At 41.8% G+C, this 27,493-nt stretch overlaps 1 protein-coding gene across 2 annotated transcripts in view; it reads right to left on the bottom strand.

The window, feature by feature from the left end:
• LOC135055108 (DPY30 domain-containing protein 1-like) overlaps positions 1-27,493 on the bottom strand; it is a 92,655-nt gene that overhangs the window by 25,777 nt on the left and 39,385 nt on the right. The window contains exon 1 of one of the 2 annotated variants that reach the window (XM_063958763.1): positions 17,305-17,378. The exons of the other annotated variant lie outside the window; for it this stretch is intronic. The gene's annotated coding sequence lies outside the window, so the exon portion shown is untranslated. Of the gene's footprint in view, positions 1-17,304; positions 17,379-27,493 lie in introns of those variants that run through there. 2 annotated transcript variants of the gene reach the window in all.

The following is a 27,493-nucleotide window of genomic DNA, read 5'->3' as shown; positions in this document are numbered from 1 at the left end:
AAACAATAAAAAAAAATTTAAACATGTTTTTTTTGGTGTTTTTTTTGGGGGGGAATAGCATATCTATTTATATTAGAAGGGATTAGGTACTTTTTTTTTTTTTTTTGGAGGCACAAGTATTATTTATATATTTTTTAAAATATTATTATTATTATTATTTTTTTAGAGTGCTGGAACGGGAAAATTTTTTAAAAAAATGGCGTGGGGTCCCCCCTCCAAAGCATAACCAGCCTCGGGCTCTTCGAGCTGGTCCTGGTCCTGTCACTGAAGTCCCTTCAGCCAATCAGGTTGCGCTACTTCCGTGGCGCTCACCTGATTGGCTGTGCGCTGTCTGTGCTGTGACAGCGCATCGCACAGCTCCGTCCATTATATTCAATGGTGGGAACTTAGCGGCTAGCGGTGAGGTCACCCGCCGGTCAGCGGCTGACCGCGGGTAACCCCCCCGCTGACGGCAAAGTTCCCACCATTGAAACTAATGGACCGAGCTGTGCGATGCGCTGTCACAGCACAGACAGCGAACAGCCAATCAGGTGAGCGCCACGGAAGTAGCGCTTCCTGATTGGCTGAAGGGACTTCAGTGATAGGAGTCACGTGGTGTCCCGGCATTCGGGGTAAGGGGTCTCATGTGTCAGCATGGGACCCCTTTCAGTCCGGTGGTCCGTGTGTCCGTTTTCTTTTTTTGCCAAGTACGTGGATGTATCTCTGGACGTGGATGTACCTCTGGACGCTGGAAGGTGAGTATAATTTTTTTCACAGGAACCCTCGGATCGTCGGAGACCGTGGCAGTCGGCGTGTCAACATAGGTAAGTATGTGGGTGTCGGCAGTGTGTAATAAAGTTTTACTGTCACGGTGTCTGTGTCCTGTTTTTATTTGGGTATTTTTTTTCCAGTAGAACTACAGGTACCAGCGGGCCCGTTTTTCTCCCGCATGCTGGTACTTGTGGTTCTCCAAGTACCAGCTTGCGGGGGAGGCTTGCTGGGACTTGTAGTTCTTCTGGAAAAAAACAATATTCTTGTCATTTTACTCTAGGCTATCAGCCTCCCATCCGCAGCCTTTGGATGGGGGGGACAGCCTCGGGCTTCACCCCTGGCCCTTGGGTGGCTGGGGGACACACCCCTTGATTGAAGGGGTCCCCACTCCCCCAGGGTACCCCGGCCAGGGGTGACTAGTTGGATATTTAATGCCACGGCCGCAGGGCACTGCATAAAAGTGACCCCCGGCTGTGGCATTATCTGTCCAGCTAGTGGAGCCCGATGCTGGTGTAAAAAATACGGGGGACCCCTACTCTTTTTGTCCCCCGTATTTTTTGCACCAGCACCAGGTGCAGAGCCCGGTGCTGGTTTTAAAAATACGGGGGATCCCTGCCCAATTTTTCCCCCGCATTTTTGGAACCAGGACCAGCTCGAAGAGCCCGAGGCTGGTTATGCTTTGGAGGGGGGATCCCACGCCATTTTTTCCCCGTGTTTTTCCCGTTTTTTCCCGTTTTTTAAAATCGCGGCAAAATCCGGCAAATCGGCCGTTTTTCGCCCGCGGGACTGTCGAATCCGTTTTTCATTGAATATGGTGAATTCCGGCAGCCACCTGCCGGAATTCACCTGTCGAATTGTGTCGAATTTAAAAACGGCGATAATTTGCCGCGATTCGCCGTGAATTGCATATACCCCATACTGTATAATATATTTTTGTACTGGTTGGTTGGTGCATTTATGAGCCCTGTGATCCAGTGGGAACTGAGCTGCAGCCTGGCAATGGAGTACAGCCGCACGCAGGCCAATCAGGTGGGACGCAGTGATGAACGTCATCACGCCCGCTGCGTCTACCCGGAAGTGCTAGTGGACGCGGCTCCCGGTCCGAGGAGGACGCCGGCATGGAGGGGAGGCAGCCTTACACACATACCTTTAAAAGGTAAGAAAAGACAACGGTAATGTTAGTAGGTCTTTGTTTTGTTTTTCACAACACAGCGTAGCACCTTGACAAAAACGCCCAGGAGGCGTTGAAACGTTGGTGTCCACTATGCTTGTAATGCTTTGATTCACTTTGAATACATTTATACTTGTTTAAATCCGTGGAGTGCCGCCTGGTTCTTTTTGCATAGAGGAGAGGAGCAGTAATCCGTCCCAGAGAACCATCACTGGCTACACTTTGGAAGGAGGGCACCCCGGTGGCTGTTAAATGGACAGTGAGTGCCACTATTACACGCATGGATATAATATATATATAATATATCTATTGTTCTTGCAGTGGCTGGTTGGTGCATTCACAAGCCCTGTAATCCACACAGTTGGGAAAGAGCAGCAGGTTTAAAAATAGAAAAATTACATATATATATATATATATATATATATATAAAAAAGAAAAAGATTCCCCGGGAGCTAATGTGAATCTTTGGTATATCTAACGTTTTTACTTATACAATGACACAGTCATAAGAATCAACTTATTTATTTTATAAGATACAATAAAATAAGCTGTACCACAATGTATCCTAAATTGACAATAAACGATGTTTTTTACAAATGTTTGTATTGGTGACAATTCATTTCAATCATAGATTGACATAATGATTATTCATCCTTATAGAAATGACAAAATCGCTGTCTCAACCCAACGCGTTTCGTCTACAGACTTCATCAGGGGTTTATTGAAATCTAAACAATGCAGAAAACATTTCATAAATATATTGTTACATTTACCAATATAGGTTTCATGTCAATAGTAAATATAATATCTACATACCAAAGGTTCACAATATGGATAAGCAAATTAAGTGTGTCTTCAAGAGATAATTAAAACACTTAAAAGTGGTGTCGAATTCGATTTCACCACATGGAATATCTGTAAAATTATAACACGTGTTACATATATATTGTGGTAGGAAAAAATTATAGGAAAAAATTATAGACGAGGAGGAATAGAGGAGATAAACAAACTGAAATAACAAGGACAATGGAATTTTCTTAGAGGGATCAAAGCTAACTTATTTGTTATATAATGCAGTTGACACTATTTTAACATATAATCACATTATTACAGAAAGAGGGACATAACATATCATTTAGATGTTGCTCATTCAAAGTCATACAGATGGATATTGGTATAATGTTATACATACCAATTGGACAAAACATCAGATGTGACCAGTTCAATGTGTTATCCACTATACGGACTTAGTTTGATGATTTTAAAAAATATTTTGTATTCGAACCTATGATGAAAAATAAGTTCCTAATGATATATGGGTACAGTGCATATCGAAAAAAAATTTCTTTTGAAAATTCTATTAATTTATTTATTTATTTTTACCCATATTTTATTTCCATACATACCAATTGTATGAAAATTAGCTCGTAAAGCAGCTATTCAATAAATCTCATCCAAGCGTGAATTCAACATAAGGTAGACAACTGTAATCGTACCTATGGTGGAGTAGAATGAAAATATATAGAAAACTATAATATAAATATATTAATCATTCCAGTTAACTGTAATATAAATATAATAATCATTCCGGTTGACAGTGGCTGTATCAGAATTGTAATCCGATGCAGAAAAAATGTCCTAAATTGGCTGAGGGTTTGCCAGAGTTTGTTAATATAGATCGATATAGCTGGGATAGTGTACCCAACCTTTTTCTTATAATACTATCATTGAGTATAGAATACTGACACACCTAATGGACATTAATAATCCAGGCAACTTGAACCCTTCTCAGGCTGGGTTCATTATAATTTATACCAAAAGCTGTTAGCTATATAAGATAGTGCTTATGTAATACAGTGCTATGACTTAATTTTTTTATATGCATACAAAATCACTATACACAAAGAAATCTTTGGGAGTTGACATAATTCCCCAAACGTTTTAGACTCATATTATTAATACACACCAAGAGAACATGGAAGACCATCAGAATAACATGCTCACCTCTCCACCTTCTGCAATGCTCCTAGCTGCTGAATAAAATTGTGACTGAAAGCACTGGGTTTTTAAACCCCACTATAAGTGACATCACTTCCTGTGATTTAATAAACTAAATTCTTAAATATTACCTATTCCTTTACCCTTATATTATCTATACCGGTATGTGTGTGTAATGTTGAAATTCGGCCCTTGTTTTCACAAGTCTAACTACAACTTACTATGCATATGGAGGGGTAATTAATTGAAAAATTGCGTGCCATAATCCCGTAATTAATATGCGTTTCACCGCTAAATTGGAGTTCCTGTTAGTACAGTAACCAAATGATGCCACGACGCACTTCCGCCCTCCGGCGCGTCATGCGCCTCAATACTGTATAGCTTCCTGTATCCGCCGGGTTGTGCTACCACGTGATGCCGCGTCTCTATGGTAACCAAATGTAATCATGGCGCACTTCGGACTACCTGCGCATCGTGCGTCTCACCACCATAGGGCTTCCTGTGTCCGTGCGTTCCAACACTCGTGAACACAAAGTAATTGTTTATATTTATTGCTGTATAAAGACTTCTATCTCTATTAGTGAAGCTCATGTCTTTTCTATTAGATCAACTACCCAAAATTATATCAATGTGCTATTTTAATTTAGGTTTTAACAAACATCTTTACGTGGCTGACAATTAACTAATAAATATAATTATAAATTCACCGTGTGTGACTTGTCTTTTATGATTCTTTCAAACCAAGACGATTAAATAATGTTCATATATTACCACATTATAATGTGAAAATATGGAATATGTTAGATACCACAATTGTATAATTAATACCAACCAGATATACTTAATACCAACCGGATATATAATCTATAAATTTCATCTAATTATACTCAACCCCCATGTATTACTTTAAAGTGCTACCCAATTGTTAACTAATAAAACCATGGTTAATAATTAAAGTGACAGGGATATTTAACCCCCATATATCATTAAGTTACCAGATGAATCTATCTATATCTATTTATATACAATTCAAGATATTCCAACAATATATTATTCTATCAGAGATATATTGACGACCTTTTATTAATTTGGAGAGGAGATGAAGCCAGTATCATCGATTTCATTTCTTACATACACACAAATGATTTCAATCTTAAGTTCACCCACAGAGTGGACTCCAGTAATATTGATTACTTGGATTTAGTCCTGATGGGTCATCCTGGACAAACTGTTAAGACTAAAACGCATTTCAAAGAGGTGGACGCAAATAGCTTTATACCACAGTCTAGCTGCCACCATCCGACATGGAAAAGAGGAGTCCCATTTGCACAATTTGTACGTCTGAGACGTAATTGTAGTGATACTAACGATTACTGGGAACAAGCCACTATGTTACAAAAAAGATTTATGGAAAGAGGTTACTCTCATGACCTAATTAATGAAGCTATGACTAAAGCTTCGGTTAAAAACAGGAAACAGATGTTGCAACCTCGGGTTAAAGAGCCAGAAAACATCGGACGACCTTACCGACCATTCGTAACCCAGTTTAATCGGGAGAATCACACCATCAGAAAGATCTTAGATCGACATTGGGGAATCCTTCTAAAGGATCCGGTTTTGGGCCCCACTTTACCAAGAAAACCTGACATCGTTTTCCATAGAGCTCCAAACTTGAAAAGCAAAATGGCCCCAAGTAGAATGGTTAATTCTGACACCCCATTATCCCAAGTCAATTCGCTTATCCCTACTAAGGGGTGCTTTCCATGTTCAAGGTGCATATGTTGTAAGCATATGGAACGTAAACCTTTTGAATATAGATTGGATACAGGGAGAACCTATAAATTACATAATTTGGTGAATTGTAATACAGAATTCGTAGTATACAGAATTACCTGCAGTTGCAGTATGTCATATGTAGGGAAAACTAAAAGAGCCACTAAGATTAGGGTGCAAGAACATATGAGAAATATAAAAAACAAGATAACCACTCATAGTCTGGCAAGACATTATAAAGAAAAACATAACTCTGTAATCAACAGGGAAAACTTTTCATTTACGATCCTGGAGTTTATACCAATTGATGTGAGAGGTAGCAGCAGAGAACTTACATTATCCAAACGTGAATCGTTTTGGATCTACACCCTAAATACTCAGTCGCCCATTGGTCACAATGAGGGCATAGATATAGTTTCCTTCCTATAAAGGTAGGTAGACCAGGAATTATCAGCCAAAGTCCCCTATAGATTTCATGTGATGAGGTTTGTTACCTCACTTTGTTTCTTTCTTTTTGCATCTGTAAATAGGTCTTAATATAAAAACTAGTGCATATTCTTGAAGCATGGGACCATCATGAGTTATAGGCAAAACTATTGATTTATACACCTAAAGGACATGGCAGTATTATTATTGGAGTGGTTTGAAACTGATTGTTATGTATTACTCATGTCTATAAGTATATTGTGGATATGTATATGTGCAATATATGTATTGTAAATGGAAGACCATAGGATTTTATGCCAGGTACTCTTCATATAGTCAAGAGTACTTATATGTACATACCCTAGCTCTTATGACAATGCTAATGTTGCTACTGTTAATTATTAGTCAAAATTGGGCACTAAGGTTATCACGTCATTAATGACCAAGATCACATTATCTAAATATTAGGATCATTAAGGATTATATCTATGTCGATAATCAAGGTCATCACGTCATTAATAACCAAAATCACATTTTCCAATTATTAAGATTATTAAGGATTAGATCCACGTTTAAAATTAAAATGGCCAGATTCATCTGGTAACTTAATGATATATGGGGGTTAAATATCCCTGTCACTTTAATTATTAACCATGGTTTTATTAGTTAACAATTGGGTAGCACTTTAAAGTAATACATGGGGGTTGAGTATAATTAGATGAAATTTATAGATTATATATCCGGTTGGTATTAAGTATATCTGGTTGGTATTAATTATACAATTGTGGTATCTAACATATTCCATATTTTCACATTATAATGTGGTAATATATGAACATTATTTAATCGTCTTGGTTTGAAAGAATCATAAAAGACAAGTCACACACGGTGAATTTATAATTATATTTATTAGTTAATTGTCAGCCACGTAAAGATGTTTGTTAAAACCTAAATTAAAATAGCACATTGATATAATTTTGGGTAGTTGATCTAATAGAAAAGACATGAGCTTCACTAATAGAGATAGAAGTCTTTATACAGCAATAAATATAAACAATTACTTTGTGTTCACGAGTGTTGGAACGCACGGACACAGGAAGCCCTATGGTGGTGAGACGCACGATGCGCAGGTAGTCCGAAGTGCGCCATGATTACATTTGGTTACCATAGAGACGCGGCATCACGTGGTAGCGCAACCCGGCGGATACAGGAAGCTATACAGTATTGAGGCGCATGACGCGCCGGAGGGCGGAAGTGCGTCGTGGCATCATTTGGTTGCCAGGATACGCGGTGCTAGGGAGCGACGCGGTTTGGCGTGGTTACCTAGGAGATACTGTACTAACAGGAACTCCAATTTAGCGGTGAAACGCATATTAATTACGGGATTATGGCACGCAATTTTTCAATTAATTATCTTACCCCTCCATATGCATAGTAAGTTGTAGTTAGACTTGTGAAAACAAGGGCCGAATTTCAACATTACACACACATACCGGTATAGATAATATAAGGGTAAAGGAATAGGTAATATTTAAGAATTTAGTTTATTAAATCACAGGAAGTGATGTCACTTATAGTGGGGTTTAAAAACCCAGTGCTTTCAGTCACAATTTTATTCAGCAGCTAGGAGCATTGCAGAAGGTGGAGAGGTGAGCATGTTATTCTGATGGTCTTCCATGTTCTCTTGGTGTGTATTAATAATATGAGTCTAAAACGTTTGGGGAATTATGTCAACTCCCAAAGATTTCTTTGTGTATAGTGATTTTGTATGCATATAAAAAAATTAAGTCATAGCACTGTATTACATAAGCACTATCTTATATAGCTAACAGCTTTTGGTATAAATTATAATGAACCCAGCCTGAGAAGGGTTCAAGTTGCCTGGATTATTAATGTCCATTAGGTGTGTCAGTATTCTATACTCAATGATAGTATTATAAGAAAAAGGTTGGGTACACTATCCCAGCTATATCGATCTATATTAACAAACTCTGGCAAACCCTCAGCCAATTTAGGACATTTTTTCTGCATCGGATTACAATTCTGATACAGCCACTGTCAACCGGAATGATTATTATATTTATATTACAGTTAACTGGAATGATTAATATATTTATATTATAGTTTTCTATATATTTTCATTCTACTCCACCATAGGTACGATTACAGTTGTCTACCTTATGTTGAATTCACGCTTGGATGAGATTTATTGAATAGCTGCTTTACGAGCTAATTTTCATACAATTGGTATGTATGGAAATAAAATATGGGTAAAAATAAATAAATAAATTAATAGAATTTTCAAAAGAAAATTTTTTTCGATATGCACTGTACCCATATATCATTAGGAACTTATTTTTCATCATAGGTTCGAATACAAAATATTTTTTAAAATCATCAAACTAAGTCCGTATAGTGGATAACACATTGAACTGGTCACATCTGATGTTTTGTCCAATTGGTATGTATAACATTATACCAATATCCATCTGTATGACTTTGAATGAGCAACATCTAAATGATATGTTATGTCCCTCTTTCTGTAATAATGTGATTATATGTTAAAATAGTGTCAACTGCATTATATAACAAATAAGTTAGCTTTGATCCCTCTAAGAAAATTCCATTGTCCTTGTTATTTCAGTTTGTTTATCTCCTCTATTCCTCCTCGTCTATAATTTTTTCCTATAATTTTTTCCTACCACAATATATATGTAACACGTGTTATAATTTTACAGATATTCCATGTGGTGAAATCGAATTCGACACCACTTTTAAGTGTTTTAATTATCTCTTGAAGACACACTTAATTTGCTTATCCATATTGTGAACCTTTGGTATGTAGATATTATATTTACTATTGACATGAAACCTATATTGGTAAATGTAACAATATATTTATGAAATGTTTTCTGCATTGTTTAGATTTCAATAAACCCCTGATGAAGTCTGTAGACGAAACGCGTTGGGTTGAGACAGCGATTTTGTCATTTCTATAAGGATGAATAATCATTATGTCAATCTATGATTGAAATGAATTGTCACCAATACAAACATTTGTAAAAAACATCGTTTATTGTCAATTTAGGATACATTGTGGTACAGCTTATTTTATTGTATCTTATAAAATAAATAAGTTGATTCTTATGACTGTGTCATTGTATAAGTAAAAACGTTAGATATACCAAAGATTCACATTAGCTCCCGGGGAATCTTTTTCTTTTTTGTTCATAACCATTATACCCCGTCTAACAGGGGGTATTTCCCTTAAGGTGTAGCTTCCCATTATATCAGCGCGAGTAAGGTCTTAGATAATTTCTTGCAATATATATATATATATATATATATATATATAAATAACATTTTTGTACTGGTATGTCGGTGTGCTTATAAGCCCTGTGATCAATGCAGTTGGAACAGAGCTGCAACATTCAAAATAGAAAAATAAAATATGTATATGTATTGTTTTTGTGCTTATTGGTTGGTGCGCTAATAAGTCCTGTGATCCATGCAGCTGGAATGGAGCTGCACATATATATATATATATATATATATTCACCCAGATGTCCGGCACTCTTGGTGGGATATAATTTTACTTGCTGCGGTGCCCTCCGTTAGCTGGCTTGCTCCACATAGATAGGGTTGAAATCGGCGTCACTCAGCAGACTGTTGATGTGGTTTAAAATAGAGATGAGCGCCGGAAATTTTTCGGGTTTTGTGTTTTGGTTTTGGGTTCGGTTCCGCGGCCGTCTTTTGGGTTCGACCGCGTTTTGGCAAAACCTCACCGAATTTTTTTTGTCGGATTCGGGTGTGTTTTGGATTCGGGTGTTTTTTTCAAAAAACCCTAAAAAACAGCTTAAATCATAGAATTTGGGGGTCATTTTGATCCCAAAGTATTATTAACCTCAAAAACTACAATTTCCACTCATTTTCAGTCTATTCTGAATACCTCACACCTCACAATATTATTTTTAGTCCTAAAATTTGCACCGAGGTCGCTGTGTGAGTAAGATAAGCGACCCTAGTGGCCGACACAAACACCGGGCCCATCTAGGAGTGGCACTGCAGTGTCACGCAGGATGTCCCTTCCAAAAAACCCTCCCCAAACAGCACATGACGCAAAGAAAAAAAGAGGCGCAATGAGGTAGCTGTGTGAGTAAGATAAGCGACCCTAGTGGCCGACACAAACACCGGGCCCATCTAGGAGTGGCACTGCAGTGTCACGCAGGATGTCCCTTCCAAAAAACCCTCCCCAAACAGCACATGACGCAAAGAAAAAAAGAGGCGCAATGAGGTAGCTGACTGTGTGAGTAAGATAAGCGACCCTAGTGGCCGACACAAACACCGGGCCCATCTAGGAGTGGCACTGCAGTGTCACGCAGGATGTCCCTTCCAAAAAACCCTCCCCAAACAGCACATGATGCAAAGAAAAAAAGAGGCGCAATGAGGTAGCTGACTGTGTGAGTAAGATAAGCGACCCTAGTGGCCGACACAAACACCGGGCCCATCTAGGAGTGGCACTGCAGTGTCACGCAGGATGTCCCTTCCAAAAAACCCTCCCCAAACAGCACATGACGCAAAGAAAAAAAGAGGCGCAATGAGGTAGCTGACTGTGTGAGTAAGATAAGCGACCCTAGTGGCCGACACAAACACCGGGCCCATCTAGGAGTGGCACTGCAGTGTCACGCAGGATGTCCCTTCCAAAAAACCCTCCCCAAACAGCACATGACGCAAAGAAAAAAAGAGGCGCAATGAGGTAGCTGACTGTGTGAGTAAGATAAGCGACCCTAGTGGCCGACACAAACACCGGGCCCATCTAGGAGTGGCACTGCAGTGTCACGCAGGATGTCCCTTCCAAAAAACCCTCCCAAAACAGCACATGACGCAAAGAAAAAGAAAAGAAAAAAGAGGTGCAAGATGGAATTGTCCTTGGGCCCTCCCACCCACCCTTATGTTGTATAAACAAAACAGGACATGCACACTTTAACCAACCCATCATTTCAGTGACAGGGTCTGCCACACGACTGTGACTGATATGACGGGTTGGTTTGGACCCCCCCCAAAAAAGAAGCAATTAATCTCTCCTTGCACAAACTGGCTCTACAGAGGCAAGATGTCCACCTCATCATCATCCTCCGATATATCACCGTCCTCACAGATTATCAATTCGTCCCCACTGGAATCCACCATCTCAGCTCCCTGTGTACTTTGTGGAGGCAATTGCTGCTGGTCAATGTCTCCACGGAGGAATTGATTATAATTCATTTTAATGAACATCATCTTCTCCACATTTTCTGGATGTAACCTCGTACGCCGATTGCTGACAAGGTGAGCGGCGGCACTAAACACTCTTTCGGAGTACACACTTGTGGGAGGGCAACTTAGGTAGAATAAAGCCAGTTTGTGCAAGGGCCTCCAAATTGCCTCTTTTTCCTGCCAGTATAAGTACGGACTGTGTGACGTGCCTACTTGGATGCGGTCACTCATATAATCCTCCACCATTCTTTCAATGTTGAGAGAATCATATGCAGTGACAGTAGACGACATGTCCGTAATCGTTGTCAGGTCCTTCAGTCCGGACCAGATGTCAGCATCAGCAGTCGCTCCAGACTGCCCTGCATCACCGCCAGCGGGTGGGCTCGGAATTCTGAGCCTTTTCCTCGCACCCCCAGTTGCGGGAGAATGTGAAGGAGGAGATGTTGACAGGTCGCGTTCCGCTTGACTTGACAATTTTCTCACCAGCAGGTCTTTCAACCCCAGCAGACTTGTGTCTGCCGGAAAGAGAGATCCAAGGTAGGTTTTAAATCTAGGATCGAGCACGGTGGCCAAAATGTAGTGCTCTGATTTCAACAGATTGACCACCCGTGAATCCTTGTTAAGCGAATTAAGGGCTCCATCCACAAGTCCCACATGCCTAGCGGAATCGCTCCGTGTTAGCTCCTCCTTCAATGTCTCCAGCTTCTTCTGCAAAAGCCTGATGAGGGGAATGACCTGACTCAGGCTGGCAGTGTCTGAACTGACTTCACGTGTGGCAAGTTCAAAGGGCATCAGAACCTTGCACAACGTTGAAATCATTCTCCACTGCACTTGAGACAGGTGCATTCCACCTCCTATATCGTGCTCAATTGTATAGGCTTGAATGGCCTTTTGCTGCTCCTCCAACCTCTGAAGCATATAGAGGGTTGAATTCCACCTCGTTACCACTTCTTGCTTCAGATGATGGCAGGGCAGGTTCAGTAGTTTTTGGTGGTGCTCCAGTCTTCTGTACGTGGTGCCTGTACGCCGAAAGTGTCCCGCAATTCTTCTGGCCACCGACAGCATCTCTTGCACGCCCCTGTCGTTTTTAAAAAAATTCTGCACCACCAAATTCAAGGTATGTGCAAAACATGGGACGTGCTGGAATTTGCCCATATTTAATGCACACACAATATTGCTGGCGTTGTCCGATGCCACAAATCCACAGGAGACTTCAATTGGGGTAAGCCATTCCGCGATGATCTTCCTCAGTTGCCGTAAGAGGTTTTCAGCTGTGTGCGTATTCTGGAAAGCGGTGATACAAAGCGTAGCCTGCCTAGGAAAGAGTTGGCGTTTGCGAGATGCTGCTACTGGTGCCGCCGCTGCTGTTCTTGCGGCGGGAGTCCATACATCTACCCAGTGGGCTGTCACAGTCATATAGTCCTGACCCTGCCCTGCTCCACTTGTCCACATGTCCGTGGTTAAGTGGACATTGGGTACAACTGCATTTTTTAGGACACTGGTGAGTCTTTTTCTGATGTCCGTGTACATTCTCGGTATCGCCTGCCTAGAGAAGTGGAACCTAGATGGTATTTGGTAACGGGGGCACACTGCCTCAATAAATTGTCTAGTTCCCTGTGAACTAACGGCGGATACCGGACGCACGTCTAACACCAACATAGTTGTCAAGGCCTCAGTTATCCGCTTTGCAGCAGGATGACTGCTGTGATATTTCATCTTCCTCGCAAAGGACTGTTGGACAGTCAATTGCTTACTGGAAGTAGTACAAGTGGGCTTACGACTTCCCCTCTGGGATGACCATCGACTCCCAGCAGCAACAACAGCAGCGCCAGCAGCAGTAGGCGTTACACGCAAGGATGCATCGGAGGAATCCCAGGCAGGAGAGGACTCGTCAGAATTGCCAGTGACATGGCCTGCAGGACTATTGGCATTCCTGAGGAAGGAGGAAATTGACACTGAGGGAGTTGGTGGGGTGGTTTGCGTGAGCTTGGTTACAAGAGGAAGGGATTTACTGGTCAGTGGACTGCTTCCGCTGTCGGCCAAAGTTTTTGAACTTGTCACTGACTTATTATGAATGCGCTGCAGGTGACGTATAAGGGAGGATGTTCCGAGGTGGTTAACGTCCTTACCCCTACTTATTACAGCTTGACAAAGGGAACACACGGCTTGACAAATGTTGTCCGCATTTCTGGTGAAATACTTCCACACCGAAGAGCTGATTTTTTTGGTATTTTCACCAGGCATGTCAACGGCCATATTCCTCCCACGGACAACAGGTGTCTCCCCGGGTGCCTGACTTAAACAAACCACCTCACCATCAGAATCCTCCTTGTCAATTTCCTCCCCAGCGCCAGCAACACCCATATCCTCCTCATCCTGGTGTACTTCAACACTGACATCTTCAATCTGACTATCAGGAACTGGACTGCGGGTGCTCCTTCCAGCACTTGCAGGGGGCGTGCAAATGGTGGAAGGCGCATGCTCTTCACGTCCAGTGTTGGGAAGGTCAGGCATCGCAACCGACACAATTGGACTCTCCTTGTGGATTTGGGATTTCGAAGAACGCACAGTTCTTTGCGGTGCTTTTGCCAGCTTGAGTCTTTTCAGTTTTCTAGCGAGAGGCTGAGTGCTTCCATCCTCATGTGAAGCTGAACCACTAGCCATGAACATAGGCCAGGGCCTCAGCCGTTCCTTGCCACTCCGTGTGGTAAATGGCATATTGGCAAGTTTACGCTTCTCCTCCGACAATTTTATTTTAGGTTTTGGAGTCCTTTTTTTACTGATATTTGGTGTTTTGGATTTGACATGCTCTGCACTATGACATTGGGCATCGGCCTTGGCAGACGACGTTGCTGGCATTTCATCGTCTCGGCCATGACTAGTGGCAGCAGCTTCAGCACGAGGTGGAAGTGGATCTTGATCTTTCCCTAATTTTGGAACCTCAACATTTTTGTTCTCCATATTTTAATAGGCACAACTAAAAGGCACCTCAGGTAAACAATGGAGATGGATGGATACTAGTATACAATTCTGGATGGACTGCCGAGTGCCGACACAGAGGTAGCTACAGCCGTGGACTACCGTACTGTACTGTGTCTGCTGCTAATATAGACTGGTTGATAATGAGATGTAGTATGTATAAAGAAAAAAGAAAAAAAAACCACGGGTAGGTGGTATACAATTATGGATGGACTGCCAAGTGCCGACACAGAGGTAGCTACAGCCGTGGACTACCATACTGTACTGTGTCTGCTGCTAATATAGACTGGATGATAATGAGATGTAGTATGTATAAAGAAGAAAGAAAAAAAAACCACGGGTAGGTGGTATACAATTATGGACGGACTGCCGAGTGCCGACACAGAGGTAGCTACAGCCGTGGACTACCGTACTGTACTGTGTCTGCTGCTAATATAGACTGGTTGATAATGAGATGTAGTATGTATAAAGAAGAAAGAAAAAAAAACCACGGGTAGGTGGTATACAATTATGGATGGACTGCCGAGTGCCGACAAAGAGGTAGCTACAGCCGTGGACTACCGTACTGTACTGTGTCTGCTGCTAATATAGACTGGATGATAATGAGATGTAGTATGTATAAAGAAGAAAGAAAAAAAAACCACGGGTAGGTGGTATACAATTATGGATGGACTGCCGAGTGCCGACACAGAGGTAGCTACAGCCGTGGACTACCGTACTGTACTGTGTCTGCTGCTAATATAGACTGGATGATAATGAGATGTAGTATGTATAAAGAAGAAAGAAAAAAAAACCACGGGTAGGTGGTATACAATTATGGACGGACTGCCGAGTGCCGACACAGAGGTAGCTACAGCCGTGGACTACCGTACTGTACTGTGTCTGCTGCTAATATAGACTGGTTGATAATGAGATGTAGTATGTATAAAGAAGAAAGAAAAAAAAACCACGGGTAGGTGGTATACAATTATGGATGGACTGCCGAGTGCCGACACAGAGGTAGCTACAGCCGTGGACTACCGTACTGTACTGTGTCTGCTGCTAATATAGACTGGATGATAATGAGATGTAGTATGTATAAAGAAGAAAGAAAAAAAAACCACGGGTAGGTGGTATACAATTATGGATGGACTGCCGAGTGCCGACACAGAGGTAGCTACAGCCGTGGACTACCGTACTGTACTGTGTTTGCTGCTAATATAGACTGGATGATAATGAGATGTAGTATGTATAAAGAAGAAAGAAAAAAAAAAACCACGGGTAGGTGGTATACAATTATGGACGGACTGCCGAGTGCCGACACAGAGGTAGCTACAGCCGTGGACTACCGTACTGTACTGTGTCTGCTGCTAATATAGACTGGATGATAATGAGATGTAGTATGTATAAAGAAGAAAGAAAAAAAAACCACGGGTAGGTGGTATACAATTATGGACGGACTGCCGAGTGCCGACACAGAGGTAGCTACAGCCGTGGACTACCGTACTGTACTGTGTCTGCTGCTAATATAGACTGGTTGATAATGAGATGTAGTATGTATAAAGAAGAAAGAAAAAAAAACCACGGGTAGGTGGTATACAATTATGGATGGACCGCCGAGTGCCGACACAGAGGTAGCTACAGCCGTGGACTACCGTACTGTACTGTGTCTGCTGCTAATATAGACTGGATGATAATGAGATGTAGTATGTATAAAGAAGAAAAAAAAAAACACGGGTAGGTGGTATACAATTATGGATGGACTGCCGAGTGCCGACACAGAGGTAGCTACAGCCGTGGACTACCGTACTGTACTGTGTCTGCTGCTAATATAGACTGGATGATAATGAGATGTAGTATGTATAAAGAAGAAAGAAAAAAAAAACCACGGGTAGGTGGTATACAATTATGGATGGACTGCCGAGTGCCGACACAGAGGTAGCTACAGCCGTGAACTACCGTACTGTGTCTGCTGCGACTGGATGATAAATAATGATATAAAAAATATATATATATCACTACTGCAGCCGGACAGGTATATATTATATAATGACGGACCTGCTGGACACTGTCTGTCAGCTGAATGAGTTTTTTATAGAATAAAAAAACACCACACAAGTCACACGACGAGTGTTTAACTTTTTCAGGCAATCACAATATAGTATACTATACTGGTGGTCAGTGTGGTCAGGTCACTGGTCAGTCACACTGGCAGTGGCACTCCTGCAGCAAAAGTGTGCACTGTTTAATTTTAATAATATGTATGTACTCCTGGCTCCTGCTATAACCTATAACTGCTCCCCAGTCTCCCCCACAATTAAGCTGTGTGAGCACAGTCAGATATTATACATAGATGATGCAGCACACTGGGCTGAGCACAGATATGGTATGTGACTGAGTCACTGTGTATCGTTTTTTTCAGGCAGAGAACGGATTATATTAAATAAAACTGCACTGGTGGTCACTGGTCAGTGGTCAGTCACTAGTAAACTCTGCACTCTCTCTCTAGTATTCCTAAGCTCCAGTAAATCAAGTGTCTCTGTCTCAATCTCACTCTCTCTCTTCTAATCTAAATGGAGAGGACGCCAGCCACGTCCTCTCCCTATCAATCTCAATGCACGTGTGAAAATGGCGGCGACGCGCGGCTCCTTATATAGAATCCGAGTCTCGCGATAGAATCCGAGCCTCGCGAGAATCCGACAGCGTCATGATGACGTTCGGGCGCGCTCGGGTTAACCGAGCAAGGCGGGAAGATCCGAGTCGCTCGGATCCGTGTAAAAAAAGCTGAAGTTCGGGCGGGTTCGGATTCCGAGGAACCGAACCCGCTCATCTCTAGTTTAAAAGATGCCTTTATTCACACCTACGTTTCGGGCATACACCCGTCGTCAGGGCAGGACTCACACACATTGAATACAACAAATACAAATATATACACCACTAACAATACAGAATTAAAACAGGAGTGCACTCACCTGCTCGGCGGCGTCCGGCGCCCCCAGGTCCACGCGTCAGAATGGACGTCGCAGGACACTGACGTCACCAGGCGCCTCCGGCCAGGCCGGCCCCAGGATACCCGGTTGCTATAACAAATTCATATGTTAAAATGAGCGTAGGTCTATGGACGCTTTAAGTAAACGCACGGACATTATAATACGGCCAGCGGACAAGGGAGGTGCCGTAGTGGTTCAAGACCTTGAAGATTATAAAAAGGAATGTGAAAGGCAATTACGGGATGAGACCACATACCAACTTTTGGGAGAAGGCCCTACCAACCGATTTAAAATCGAATTAGATCATATCTTGTGTCAGGCAAAAGAGAATTCAGTAATCTCAGCTGAATTATGTGGGGCTTTGACAGTAGAGTACCCAATAACTCCTTTATTTTATGTCGTGCCCAAAATACACAAGGGTCTTCAAAACCCTCCGGGTCGACCCATTGTGTCGTCATGTGGGTCACTGTACCAACCTGTGTCAATCTATATTGATTCCCTCCTTAATCCCTGTATACAGGGCATTCCATCATATTTGAGAGACACTAATATGCTGTTGTCCTCTTTAAAGGACTTGCAGAATGTTCCTGATCAGACAGTATTATGTAGTGTGGATGTGACCAGCCTGTACACCTGTATCCCTCATGGGGCTGGTGTACAGGCTGTCAGGGATTTGATTGTTGACAACTCAAGATATCAGGGGCCAGACGTTGACTTTGTGTTGAAATTGTTGTTATTGGTCCTTACGAGAAATTATTTCCTTCATAATGGTCAGTATTTCCTACAATGCTCAGGGTGTGCGATGGGGTCCTCAGTGGCCCCATCGTACGCCAATGCATTCATGTATGCGACAGAAAAACAGTTATTTGAGGTAGAAGGTATTATCAATCCTAAAATCTTACTGTATCGGAGGTTCATAGACGACCTCCTGATTATCTGGGTGGGTGCTGAGGCTGATTTAATCCAGCTGTTAGAATCCCAAAACACCTCCCCCAGTCCGGCTAAATTTACGTACAATATCAGTAAGAAATGTGTACAATATTTGGATGTTAACATTCAGTTATGCAATCAGCAGTTGCAGACTAGCATCCACAGAAAAACAACTGATAGAAACACCCTATTACGTAATGAAAGTTTCCATCCCTTACCTCTGCGTAAGAGCCTACCATATTCCCAATTATTAAGGGTTAAACGATTAACGTCAGACCCGGAACAGGTAGAACCAGCTCTGGATCAGATGATGCAAAGATTTAGTGAGCGTGGTTACGATAAGAGGGAATTGGCCAAACATAAACAAAAGGTTATGGACTTAACAAGGGATGCACTACTCACTCCCAAAGTAAAAAAACAGCTGCCCGATAATACCATACCATGGGTGAATAGATATACTACTCATAGCACTGAATTAACAAGAAAAGCTAAACAATGGTGGCCCATGGTGAGTTCAGATAAGGATCTCCCCCGATTTAAAGAGACACGCTTAATGCCCAGTTATATGCGTAATAAAAACTTAAAAGACAGAATGGTCAAATTAGACATCACGGGGCTGGAGAATAAACGCTCTACTCACTTTCTGAGCCGTAAGCCCGGGTGCTTTAAGTGCTTGGGATGCACAACATGCAGCTCTATAACGGCTAATAATTCATTCAACCATCCTCACACTGGTAAAAAATTTCAGATCAGATTTCCCGTAACATGTACCACAACATATGTGGTTTACATGCTGACTTGCCCGTGTGGACTATCCTATGTGGGTAAAACCCAGCGCCAGTTCCGAGAGCGGATGGCCATGCATAGGATGTCCATCAGGCAAGCCTTGGAATCAGGTCGGAGCGATCAACCTGTCGCGCGACATTTTTTTAAGGCCAGACATAGTATAGCCTCGTTAAGAACCATTATAATAGATCATATACCGATCCCGAAAAGAGGGGGTGATAGGGCTAAAATGCTATTGAAGCGCGAGAGCAAGTGGATATTTACACTGGACACCCTAGCACCTAGAGGTCTGAATGAAACAATGGGCTTGCAATGCTATCTTTAGGCTGGCCCTGGTTTCTAATTCACTCACCATGCATTAAGCATATTAAGCATATTAAACAGATATAGATGTATTATGGTTAAAGTTTGTTATATTGTCAAGTTATTAAGATGCATATGATTATCTATTTGTGCATGGAGGACATATGCTCAGATGCTCAGGGTTAGTGTAATATGTGACAGTTAGGTGATATCATGCCTAAAACAGTGATCCTTTTTTAACATATGAATTTGTTATAGCAACCGGGTATCCAGGGGCCGGCCTGGCCGGAGGCGCCTGGTGACGTCAGTGTCCTGCGCCGTCCATTCTGACGCGTGGACCTGGGGGCGCCGGACGCCGCCGAGCTGGTGAGTGCACTCCTGTTTTAATTCTGTATTGTTAGTGGTGTATATATTTGTATTTGTTGTATTCAATGTGTGTGAGTCCTGCCCTGACGACGGGTGTATGCCCGAAACGTAGGTGTGAATAAAGGCATCTTTTAAACCACATCAACAGTCTGCTGAGTGACGCCGATTTCAACCCTATCTATATATATATATATATATATATATATATATTGTTTGTGTACTAGTTGGGGTGTGCAATTAGTGCATTTTGTTCACTTCATGTGCATCTATAAGCCCTTTGATCCACGCAGTTGGAGCTGCAGGTTTAAATATAGAAAAAATAAATATATATAATGTATCTATTGTTTTTCTACTGGTTGGTTAATGCGCTTTACTCAAGTGCACTTTGCTCACGTGCATCTAAGTCCTGTGATCCATACAGGTCTGTGACTTGACAAATTGATAACTATCAGTTTAGAAAAGAGCAACCAAATACAAGTGCAGCAGCTGCTGTCACCAGTCGTGATGACAATGCTAGTCCAGCAATGTCATCTACTAAAGTCGATACTCAAGGGCATAGCAGGTCAAAGTCAGGGCATCTAAAATAAAAAACCCAGTATACAGTGTTAAAGATAAAGACACCTCTTATAAAGGGAAGGTTTGGTGCAGATAAACATAAAATTGGCAACATGCCATTCACAACACTTAATGGCCCTCATTCCGAGTTGTTCGCTCGCTGCTAATTTTAGCAGAATTGCTAATAGGCTAAAATCCGTCAGTTCTGCGCATGCGTATGCACATCAGGGAGCATGCGCTAAGCAAATTTGCACAAAACTATGCTATTTTACTCACAGGCGAACAAAGCTTTTCAATCGCTCTGCTGATTGACAGTAAGTGGGTGTTTCTGGGTGGAAACTGGCCGTTTTCAGGGAGTGTGCTAAAAAACACAGGCGTGCCAGGTAAAAACGCAGGAGTGGCTGGAGAAACGGAGGAGTGGCTGGTCAGACGCTGGGTGTGTTTGTGACGTCAAACCAGAAACTAAACGGACTGAGGTGATCGCAATCTAGGAGTAGGTCTGGAGCTACTCAGAAACTGCAAGGAAATTGCTTTCGGTAGCAATTCTGCTAATATTCGCAGAATTGCTAATCTTTCGTTAGCAATTGCTAATCTTTCGTTAGCAATTCTGCTATGCTAAGATACACTCCCAGAGGGCGGGGGCTTTGTGTTTGCATTTCTGTAGCTAGCGAGCGAACAACTCGGAATGAGGGCCAATGTCAAAGAAAGGCCTTTATTTCTTAGTGGTGGTTCTGCAACAGTGAGGCATCTTCCTTTGCCTTTCATGATGATGCAAGAACTTTTTACTCAGAGTCTAGAAGAGGTGTAAAATAACTGAAAACCACTAAGGCAGTAGAGCAAACCCTTTGTTCAGAAACAGAAATGTCACAAATTCCTGAGGAGAGTCTAAGTGTGTCCTTGAGGGCTATGTGTGAACCTGACCTTTCTGATACTGTACTCACAGAGAAGCCACCATCCACCATTTCTGCTCCTACTGCAAATGTGGGGATGAGCAGCAGAAGTATAGCTCATGTCATAGAAATTTAGGATGCCACTGTCAGTGGCAAACGCAGGATTTGCATGGGGGGGGGGGGTTTCCAGAACTGGGAGGAGCCAATCACGGGGGTGGGGAGACTGAGGTGACCCAGTATATGCTGGGTCCGTAAAACTAGTGTGTCTGTGTGTGTGTATATATATATACATATCTACACATATATATACACCGTATATACACATATATATATATATATATATATATATATACTGCTCAAAAAAATTAAGGGAACACTTAAACAACACAATGTAACTCCAAGTCAATCACACTTCTGTGAAATCAAATTGTCCACTTAGGAAGCAACACTGATTGACAATCAATTTCACATGCTGTTGTGCAAATGGAATAGACAACAGGTGGAAATTATAGGCAATTAGCAAGACACCCCCAATAAAGGAGTTGTTCTGCAGGTGGTGACCACAGACCACTTCTCAGCTCCTATGCTTTCTGGATGATGTTTTGGTCACTTTTGAAAGCTGGTGGTGCTTTCACTCTAGTGGTAGCATGAGACGGAGTCTACAACCCACACACGTGGCTCAGGTAGTGCAGCTCATCCAGGATGGCACATCAATGCGAGCTGTGGCAAGAAGGTTTGCTGTGTCTGTCAGCGTAGTGTCCAGAGCATGGAGGCGCTACCAGGAGACAGGCCAGTACATCAGGAGACGTGGAGGAGGCCGTAGGAGGGCAACAACCCAGCAGCAGGACCGCTTCCTCCGCCTTTGTGCAAGAAGGAACAGGAGGGGCACTGCCAGAGCCCTGCAAAATGACCTCCAGCAAGCCACAAATGTGCATGTGTCTACTCAAACGATCAGAAACAGACTCTATGAGGGTGGTATGAGGGCCTGACGTCCACAGGTGGGGGTTGTGCTTACAGCCCAACACCGTGCAGGATGTTTGGCATTTGCCAGAGAACACCAAGATTGGCAAATTTGCCACTGGCGCCCTCTGCTCTTCACAGATGAAAGCAGGTTCTCACTGAGCACATGTGACAGACGTGACAGAGTCTGAAGATGCCAAGGAGAACGTTCTGCTGCCTGCAACATCCTCCAGCATGACCGGTTTGGCAGTGGGTCAGTAATGGCGTGGGGTGGCATTTCTTTGGGGGGCCGCACAGCCCTCCATGTGCTTGCCAGAGGTAGCCTGACTGCCATTAGGTACCGAGATGAGATCCTCAGACCCCTTGCGAGACCATATACTTGTGCGGTTGGCCCTCGGTTCCTCCTAATGCAAGACAATGCTAGACCTCATGTGGCTGGGGTGTGTCAGCAGTTCCTGCAAGACGAAGGCATTTATGCTTTGGACTTGCCCGCCTGTTCCCCAGACCTGAATCCAATTGAGCACATCTGGGACATCATGTCTCGCTCCATCCACCAACGCCACGTTGCACCACAGACTGTTCAGGAGTTGGCGGATGCGTTAGTCCAGGTCTGGGAGGAGATCCCTCAGGAGACCATCTGCCACCTCATCAGGAGCATGCCCAGGCATTGTAGGGAGGTCATACAGGCACATGGAAGCCACACACACTACTGAGCCTCATTTTGACTTGTTTTAAGGACATTACATCAAAGTTGCCTGTAGTGTGTTTTTCCATTTTAATTTTGAGTGTGACTCCAAATCCAGACCTCCATGGGTTAATAAATTTGATTTCCATTGATAATTTTTGTGTGATTTTGTTGTCAGCACATTCAACTATGTAAAGAACAAAGTATTTAATAAGAATATTTTATTCATTCAGATCTAGGATGTGTTATTTTAGTGTTCCCTTTATTTTTTTGAGCAGTGTATATACTGTATATATATATATATATATATATACACATACATATTCATAGCATATTAAACATGCATACATATATATATATATATATATACACATACACAGTACACGTATATATATACACATGTATATATATCACGTGTGTGTGTTTATATGTATGTATGTATATACATGTGTATATATCAGTGGTTCTCAAATTCGGTCCTCAGGACCCCACACAGTTCAAGTTTTCCATGTCACCCAGCAGGTGCACTGTGTATCACCAACTGTCCCATTTTAAAAATCTACAGGTGACCTGGAAAACATAAACCGTGTGTGGTCCTGAGGACCGAGTTTGAGAACCTGTGGTATATATGTATGCACATGGATATATATGTACTATAATTAAAAGAAAGTAAACTTTTATTAAGCACTTACAAGTGCCACCAGGAAGACAGCAGGCTGCAGAGGACGCTAGACAGCCATTAATAATACTCATGCAGCAAAAGAAAAAAAAGTAAAAATTTTTTTTGGTGGAGGGGGGTTTCTGGGTGCTCGGAAACCCCCCCCCCCCCTGGGTGAGCCACTGACTGTGGAATTGCAAGAGGATGAGGGTGATATTTGTGTATCTGATGCTGGTGCTAATGAGGATGTTGAAGACGTTGATTGTGTAAGCCAGGCATCAGTAGAAGCAGCTCTTGGCCATGATAAGAAGATGGTCATTGTTATGCCTGGGCATAGGACCAACAAGATTACATGACTGGGACAGCCCACTGGATTGGTGAATTGCCCTCAGCAGCAGCAGCAGCAGAAGCAGTATCTAACAAACAATGCCAGCTCATTCAGAGGCAGGCTGCTCTGTGTATCACCGGATTCAACAGGAATCATACCACTGACAACCTCTTAGAAAAACTAAGGGATGTCATAGAACATGGTTTACCCAACTTTGACTCTCCTCAGTATTTGTGATATCTGATAACGTCACATATATTGTGAGAGCATTACAGCTGGGTGAATTCCAACACATCCCCTGTTTTACTTACACAATCGACTAAGTAGTACAGGGCTTTTAAAAAAATTAATGGGGCATGCAGGAGATGCTGTCTGTGGCCCATCGTATGCTGTCTTTCTTTCCAACTGATCCAGATGTGAAGACATGCAAAGAGCTCCTGGTGAGCAAGTTGGCAGCTCAAGTGACACATGGCACTACAACTTCTCATTTAGTTTCTTTAGCGGCAGACACAAAAAAAACTCAGCTTTCCCAAACATTTGACATCTGGTATGGTCTTAAAGAATTGCCCAATATTAATGACACCTCTACTGTAACTCCATATAATACAGTCACTATCCAAAAAATTATGGATGATTATTTTTATGGCAACGTACAAATAGACATGTCACAGGGTCCCTGCGAGTACTGGAAGGAAAAAAAGGCAACTTGAAAGCTCTTATACAAACTGGCTTTGCATTACTTAAGCTGCCCACCCTTCAGTGTGTACTCGGAACCTTGTGAGTGAACGGTGTAGGAGGCTACTTCCTCAAAATGTGGGAAAGATGATGTTCATCAAAATGAACTGGAAATTCCATGAGGAAGGCCTTTCCTGCCAATTATGTCAAAGTACAGAGACTTCTTTAATGATGGATTCCAGCGGTTATTAATAAATATTGTTTTAGAATAATGTACACACTGATGAGGTTGAGGATGGCAATGATGATGAGATCTAGGCACTATAGAGCTGTTGCCCTAAGCCGATTGATAGCTTTTTTTGTGGTGGCCTAATCAAATTAAGCACTTCAGCCACAAAAGTGGCAGTCCCTGGTGCTGAAGTGCTTGGTTTGGTAAAGTGTACATGTCCTTTTTAATATCCAATATAGGTGGGAGGGCCCAAGGACAATTCCATCTTGCACCACCTTTCATTTCTGCCACTGCTGTGTGGCAAAGTTTCATAGATGTGCTATAAATTGTAACGTGTTTGTGTCGCTGCTCTGTCGCTTAGTAACCAGCCAGCTCACTGCAGCCTTTGGCCAATAAAGGTGAAAACAATATTGCAAGCTGTGAGGTGGACAAAATTGACTGGAAATGACTGAAAATTAATGTTATTGAGGTTAATAATTATGCTAGGGGGAAAAAAGGCCCAAATTGTGTGATTTTAACTTTTTTGGTTAATTTTTGAAAAAAATCCAAATCGAAATCCAAAACCAGTCACAGTGATTTGGCAAATCCAAATCCAAAGCTGGATGATGAATCAGAGCCAAATCCAAATCCAGCAATAATGGTCTGGTGCACATCTCTAATATTAAGTCAACCATTACCCACACATTGAGACTGTGAGAACATTTAAGACGGAGTTGTATTACAAGTGCAAGGCAGACATTTATTCTGAAAGACTTAGATATTTGTGGCAAGTTTAAATTAAGCCCTGTGACAGAGAGACTAAGTTTGTTCAACCAAAAATACTGTAGTTGCTAAGTGAATTGAATTTGTCAAGAGACACTACCATCCCTTCGTTAGCTGTATCCTAGTTGGATAAAACTGTGAACATTTATCTCTGACACAACCCAGGATTTTTCCATATATCTGTGTGCCAATTTCCCCATTTACACATTGTGGCACTGGCACTGCAGAAGTGTCCCAGAGCTCCAACATTTTATTCCGCTGAAGATTGACATACTTTGGCTAGGGAAAGCTAGAAAGTTCTAGTTTGCTATTGATAAATGTGTTTTCCATTACTCTCCTCATCAGCACATTATAGATTGTGATTCCATTTATCTTATTTTAACATTCATGATTCCACTGACCATGTTCATCCGTGAGCCACATGATACTGCCATTCTTCTGTGATTAAAATTAATTGTCTTTTGCATATTGAATGCTCCTTTGTGGTGTGAACTTTAACCAATTGTCTTTTCTTTGTTCTTCTTTGATGCCCAAGTCTTCTTTTTGTGACTATTTAAATTTAATGCCAATGAACCAGTCATCATCTTCAATCCAGAGTTCATTGCAGCTCAATAAAAAGACATCCTGTTGGAATTGCTAACTCACTTAGAATCAATCTATCCTACCTCTCTGACCATGGTACGACAGGACAAGGTACGGGGAGAAACATTTCTGGGGAAAGGTCTATCACATAGCCACTCTACACCAGTGATACTGTACTTCTCTCAACCACTAGGACATACCAGCCAACCCGGGGTGTTACAGATACAGTATGAATGATAACAGAGCCCAACAACAACAAAAAGAGTTTATAAAATGCACACATCATGACTTCCTTTATTTTTGCAATTTGCCATTTATAATGTTAAAACATTGTTTTATAAGATTATGCATATGTTAATACTTTAGAACACACTGTACTGAACAAAGGGTGTAACATTATGGGGCATATACAGTACTATATATTACTATGCTTTAGACCCAATAATTATAATTTCTTAATATGGCAATAAGAAATTGAGTATTGCCTGAATTTATTTAAAAACTAGCAGTGCCTATGCCATCGTTGCTAAGTAATTATTAATTTATTCAATAATAAAAAATGTTGTTTCCCATTTTTTAAGCTCACTCTTCTGTCTTAATATCTTCTGTAGTAAAAATTATCTTTTATTTTGTTATTGTTTACCAATTTCTTCAGTTCTTTGTACCTCGTAAACCACATAACATGTCTTATTACTGTCATCAATTAAGAGTATGATTTGATTGGTGACATTACCGATACGGGAGAGTCCCACATATAAGTGAACATGGGCCTTAATCAGAGTTAGCAACCCAAATAAGCACACTAAAGGGCAAAACCATGTGCACTGCAGGGGGTGGGGGGGGGGGGCAGATATAACATGTGCAGAGAGAGTTAGATTTGGGGGGGCCCGGGGTGTAAGGTGTATTCAAACTATAACCTAACTTGCAGTGTAAAAATAAAGCAGCCTGTATTTACCCTGCACAGAAACAATATAACCCATGCACATCTAAATCTCTCTGCAAATGTTACATCCGCCACACTTGCAGTGCAACATGGTTTTGCCCATTAGTGTGCTTTTTTTGGTTTGCTATCAAACCTGAATAACCCCCTTTGTGAAAAGACCCCGTTGTGCAAGTCCACACCGACGACATTAAAGGACTGGCCTTACGCTTTGTTTATTGTCATTCCAAAACATAAACTAACGGGAAATTTCAAGCGCTTAAATTACATAGTTACATAGTTGATGAGGTTGAAAAAAGACAAAATGTCCATCTAGTTCAACCTGTATTATCAATTTTTATATAATTTAAAAGCTGTAACCTTGGATATTTCTTTCAGTTAGGAATTTATCTAATCCATTTTTAAACTTATTGACTGTGTCCACCATTACTACCTTCTCTGGTAGAGAATTCTAAATCCTTACTGCTCTTATTGTGAAGAACCCTTTTTCCGTTGTGTATGAATTTTTGTTTCTTCTAACAT

The sequence above is a fragment of the Pseudophryne corroboree genome, chromosome 3, assembly GCF_028390025.1.
Source record: "Pseudophryne corroboree isolate aPseCor3 chromosome 3, aPseCor3.hap2, whole genome shotgun sequence".
NCBI lineage: Eukaryota > Metazoa > Chordata > Amphibia > Anura > Myobatrachidae > Pseudophryne > Pseudophryne corroboree.
Note: the sequence above shows the minus strand (reverse complement) of the source record. Positions and strands in the feature narration are given on the sequence as shown.